General features: G+C 37.1%; 1 long non-coding RNA gene across 4 annotated transcripts in view; it reads right to left on the bottom strand.

Annotated features, from left to right (window-relative positions):
* Nucleotides 1-321: 321 nt before the first annotated feature.
* The window catches only part of LOC132534341 (uncharacterized), a 219,254-nt gene continuing 213,575 nt past the window's right edge, over nt 322-6,000 (bottom strand). For all 4 annotated transcript variants that reach the window (XR_009546073.1, XR_009546070.1, XR_009546071.1 and 1 more), the window contains 2 exons: nt 3,850-3,945; nt 322-409 (listed from right to left, as the gene is read on the bottom strand). This is a non-coding gene — a long non-coding RNA (uncharacterized LOC132534341). The remainder of the gene's footprint in view (nt 410-3,849; nt 3,946-6,000) is intronic.

Below are 6,000 nucleotides of genomic sequence, written 5' to 3'. Positions count from 1 at the left end.
TACTTTGGAGCACTTGTCAGACACAACCTCTAAGTGATTGTCCTCCAGAACGGAATATTTAAAAAGAAAATTGAAGCTTCTTTCTTTCATTTGACCTCATCAGTGCATCTTGAGCTAGCATTGATTCAATGTTCTTTGGGGGGAGAAGCAGGATGAGTGATTGTTAACTTTAGTTATGGAGTTAGCCGGCAGGCTGTGAAAGCTTTCTATGTATGTTTCTGTGTCTAGCTTAATAGAAAGAAAGTTAAACTTGAAGGCTTGGAGGTGGCACAACTGGTTGAGTGCCCATTTTTACTATGCCAAGGGATCCATGTTCAAGCACCTGGTCACCACATACAGAGGAGATGCTTCAGGAATGGTGAGTCAGTACTGCAGGTATCTCTCTTGGCCTTCTCAGCTTCTGTCTGTCCTATTAAATAAAATAAATAAATATTTTTAAAGTAATTTTAAAAAAGAAAGCAAACTGGGAGTCGGACTGTAGAGCAGCGGGTTAAGCACAGGTGGCGCAAAGCACAAGGACCGGCATAAGGATCCTGGTTCGAGCCCTGGCTCCCCACCTGCAGGGGAGTCGCTTCACAAGTGGTGAAACAGGTCTGCAGGTGTCTATCTTTCTCTCCCCCCGTCTTCCCCCTCCTCTCTCCATTTCTCTCTGTCCTATCCAACAGCAACAACAACAATAATAACAACAACAATAAAACAACAAGGGCAACAAAAGGGAATACATAAATAAAATAAATATTAAAGAAATATAATAAAAAAGAAAGCAAACTAAAGAAGCTTCCTGTATTCTAGAAGATTATCACCTATAACTGAAAATATAAGAAGATATGAACAAAAACAAAAAGTAACACGCTAAACAATTTTTATAAATAGTTAAAATAGGGTTTTTTTTTTTAGGGAACAGATGGTGGTGCATCTGGTTAAGTGTACACATTACAGTGCACAAGTACCTGGGTTCAAGCCTTTGGTCCCCAATTGCAGGAGGAAAGAAAACTTAAATATATATATATATATATTTATATATAATAATAATATATATATGTATGTATATATATATACATACATATATATGCAGTTTAAAATAAAATTGTAAAAATGTCACAAATCCAGGCTAGAAAGACAACATAATGGTTCTGCAAAAGACTTTCATGTCTGAAGTTCTGGGGCACGTTCAATGCCTAGTGCCACTATAAGCCAGAGTTGGTCATTTTTCTGGTCTGACTCTCTACTTAAAATAAATAAATATTTTAAATGCCACAATAATTCTTACTAGTTCAAAAATTAGTTTTTTCAAAAATGAAACTTTTCTCTGTCTTTGATACATATAGCAGATCATGAAAAAAATATCTATACACTACAATTGGAGGGAACCTTGCTAAGCAAAACTATTCAGAAAGAGAAAGACAAATATTAGGTGATTTTAGTCATATGGGAGATAAAAATGAAACAAATCAAAGGAGAAGAAACAGTCAAAGAGGAACAAACCTTTGGATTCTAGGAGAACTGAGGTGAAGTAATTCAGTGGTGTTATGCATATGTGAGATCCTGAGTTTTATCCCTGGTACACCATTTTAAAAAGAAAAATATGTAGACTTTCACAAGATACTTTAATATACATATTACACAAAGAAAAAGTAAGGCATATTTTTGTCTGACCATATGCAATAATTCAGTTAATGGTAATAAAAGACAAAAAAAAAAAAGAGAACATATCTAGTAATAATTCACCTAGATAACCTTGGGTCAAAAGAAATAAAAATTAACAGTCTCTAACTATTTATAAAATAAGAAAAATAATAAGGTACTTCTAAATTCTTATGAAATGCAGACAAGTTGGTACCCAGAGACAAAGTCAAAGCTTAGAAATATTTTTGTAATTACATTTTTTAAGAAAATATATAATATAAGCCAAGCATTCAATTAAAATTAGAAAAGGAAAAAATACTTCAGGGAACCAGGAAAAAGACAATGGTGAAGATAAAAGGAGAAATTTAATTCATTATAAATAGGAAGAGAGTAGAAATATTGAAGAAATTCAGGAAGTATAAAACAATAGAAAAAAGTTATTTCAAATAAAATCAAGGGGGAAATGATCATGATGTTAATTTTAATGATAGTAGCAATGTATTATGCCCTTCTAGTTTTGTTGCAGATGATATCCTTAAAGCTTTATATGTTATTTGTTACTTTTGTTTTTGTTCTGCTTTGTTCTGAATTGCCACAGGAGCTACCACTTGGACTTGATGCTGACACTGCTCCTGGTGGCCTTTTTTTCCCCTATTTTATTTGATAAGACAGAGATAATTGAGAAGGGGAGATAAAGATGGAGAGAGAAACATAAACACTTGCAGACCTGCATCACTGCTAGTGAAGGGTTCCCACCCCCCACAGGTGGGGGGGGGCAGGGGGGCTCATACCCAGATTCTTGACCATGGTAAAGCTATTTGTTACTCCTTAAAGTCAAATTCTAAAGTGTTTACTTATCTCCTATTTTAACAAACATGGTCATTAACTTCAGGAGATCTATCTAATTCTCACAAAGCTATTTTATCATAGATAAGATTTCAATGCCAGGAATTGAGCAGGAGCCCAGCGGGTTAAACGCACGTGGAACAAAGCGGAAGGACCCACTTAAGGATCCCGGTGGGAGCCCCCTGGCTCCCCACCTTCAGGGGAGTCGCTTCATATGAGGTAAAGCAGGTCTGCAAGTGTCTATCTTTCTTTACCCCTCTCTGTCTTCCCTTCCTCTCTCCATTTCTCTCTGTCCTATCTAACAATGACATCAATAGCAACAACAATAATAACTACAACAACAATAAAAAACAAGGGCAACAAAAGGGAAAATAAATAAATATTAAAAAAAAAGATTTCAGTGCCGCACTACTTTTCCTTAATTCTAACTGTATTGCTTTTCTAACAAAATCATTTACTAAAATGACTAGAAAAGTAAAATGCATAATTCTTATTAGTTCAAAAATTAGAATGAACTGGAAAGTTTTCACTCAGAAGATATACCCTTCAAATCTGCAAACTGTATATAGGTAAGTAATATATGCAAGAAACCACTGAACACGCTGGAAATGTTACAACAAATACCATTCCCAAGTATGAATCTAGATCACCACACAACACTGGAACTAATGGACTTTTGGCTTAATTTATTTATAAATTTTTTTTTAGTATTTTTATTTATTTATTACTGGATAGAAACAGAGAAGTTGATAGGAGAGGGGGAGACAGAGAAGAAGACAGAGAGATACCTGGCTGCCCTGCTTCACCACTTGTGAAGCTTTCCTCCTACAAGTGGGGTCCAGGGGCTCAAACCTGGGTCCTTGTACACTGTAGTGTGTGCGCTTAACCAGGTATGCCACCACCTGGCCCCGGTTTAATTTTTTAATATTGATTTCACTTATCTCATATGAAATAGAAGTGAAGGCTGGAATGTGTGTGTGTGTGAGAGAGAGAGAGAGAGAGATTACATAAAAGAGGAAGAAAGGATCCAGAGCAATCCTCTCATACATGTGAGACCTGAGCTCGAACCAGATTCTAATCAGTTGTGTAAGTTCCAGGCTCTGCCAAATGAAATATTGTTCTGGTTGACATTTAAAATTTTTTTGAAGAAAGATCTCATTCAGTTCTGTATTATTTTTTCTAAAGCCTACAGAGGGCAGTTTAAAATAAAAAAAAACTAAATGATAATTATCAAAACCTGATACTATAATATTATACTTAAAGCAAAATTCTGTCCCAAAATAAAAGTATTAAGCATGTCATTTCCAAATGCTGTGAAAATGAAATTAATTAAAATTCATAAGAACTATGCAAGTCAGCATTGACAAGATAATTCACCTTGCACATGACCCAGATTCTAGTCCCAGGCTGTGGCTTTGGTGTTTTGGACTCTGTTTCTTTATTTGAAAAAGTTGACCTGGAGTAATGAAGCCCCTGCAACAAGAAGAACACTATGTAAATTAAACACTAATTATGTTAGCTAACATTACTTTAGCAATGTGGGGGAAGCAATGGTGTTTAAAAGCTCTTGGGATAATTTTAGCAAAATATTTTGGAGGTGACAGGGAGATAGCATATCCATCAAAATGATTCTTTATTGTAAATCAAATATTTTCATATTTACAGCATAAAAACCTGTTTACAAACTTCTAAATAGAGTTTTTAACATTATTAGAGCCATCTAGACATGAAATAATACCCCTTTAGATTTGCTTCCTTGTTGAAAGAGACAGTAGCCTTTGCATAGATGTTCTTTTCATCTTTACGGATGGAGCAACTGGTAGACTCAATTAAGTCATAATGGCAGACAACCTCCATAATTTTCTTGCCATACTTGATTATGTCCTAGAGTTTCACCTTCTCCTGGATGGTAAGCATCTTCCTCTGGCACTTAATCTCATCATCAGAAGGCTTAGAAGAAGCAGCACATTTAGGAGCCATTGTGGGGCTGAGAGAAAGGTTCTCAGAAATTGTAAATACTTACAAGAGCAAAGATGCTTCTGCTGTGATGCATGGAGATGTAGAAGCACTTATAAGAGAAACACACTCTTATGGGCTTGGCTTCACCACACAGACAAGGAAGAGGCGAGCAGTTGTGCCTGGTGTTGAAGGATTTGTGGGGATGCTGGAATACAGAGGTCTGCAGTCCATACAGACAGTCATTTTAATTGTAATTGTAATATAGGGCTGTATAATTGGTTCAGACAACCAAGCACATGCTGCATCCATTTTACTGTTTCATTCAACTTTTTAATGAATAAATTTGAAAAAAAAAAAAAAACATAAAGTGAAGCCGGAATAGTCAAAGTGGTGGGGAACAACTGTAATATACATTTCACTCTCCTGTTGGTGATGCCGAATGAACAGTGTTGGGAAATTGTGCAGATGTGGTTGAGTTAGGCAGGGCCCACAAACCACCCTATGGTAGTATGGCCAGTCCCATTATCTACATTCCAGTCTTCTGCTTTGTCTTATAAATGACTAAAGGTCTCCTCCCCACCATGTTATCCCCTCAGGGTATTGCTAATTCCCACCAGCTAAAACCATAGCAATGTTGCTAAGGAAGTTCCCAGAGTGCCTTTTTCTTTTCTCCACCCCCTTTCCTAGCCATCTTGGTTCCCGACTTGCCACTTCCAGTTTTATCCCATAAAACCCACTTCTGTTCTTGGTTTAGCTCTCTTTTCTCTCCCACGTCCTGACCTGGAGAAGGGCTGGCATGCAGAGTGGGAGGTGGCCATTGAGGTTTGGTGCCATGTGGCTTAACCTGCTGTGCTCACACCCAACTCTGGGTCACTCCCGTGTGAATAAAGAATTGTATTACCATGCCTCCACGAATTCCTGGATCCTCTCTCCTGCCCGCAATGCTAGCCCAGCAGAACAGACTCTGAGAAAAGGGAGAGGATCCTTACTGAGCAGCTATCTCCACCAAGCAACCAAAAAGAACTAGCAAGTTAAGCCATTCTGAACCCTTCAACCAGTGAAACTAGACACTGAATGCCACCAAGTGCTCCCAAGTGAGGAGACATGCAGTAGAAAAGCTACTACAATAGTGAGAGGCCTGCCTGAAGAACTATTTGGAAAAGCATAAGGATTTGTTGACTTGTGCCACTATGCTTCAGAGTCATTTATAAAGTAGCAATAGGTAAGTATTTCTAGTCGGAAAGTGCTATATTCTTAATATAAACTAAAATATAGTAAGAATGTAGCAGGGATAAGGATCTTATAATGAAATGTAGCTATAAAGTCAATGATTGGAAAACAAATAAGAAAATTTAACAAACACTGATGTACCAGGAAGTAAAAAGCAGAGGCAACAACATTGAAAGAATTAAAATTTGAGCTAGGGAGACAGCACAATGATTATGTAAAGAGACTTTCATCCCTGAGTCTGTGAGGTCCAAGGTTAAATCCCCAGCATCACCATAAACCAGAGCTGAACAGTGCTCTGGTTAAAAAAAAAGGGGGGGGGGTGTCTTTAAGTGTGCATAC

This window comes from Erinaceus europaeus, chromosome 18 (assembly GCF_950295315.1).
Source record: "Erinaceus europaeus chromosome 18, mEriEur2.1, whole genome shotgun sequence".
Classification (NCBI taxonomy): Eukaryota; Metazoa; Chordata; class Mammalia; order Eulipotyphla; family Erinaceidae; genus Erinaceus; species Erinaceus europaeus.
This window is presented reverse-complemented; position numbering and strand designations above follow the sequence as displayed.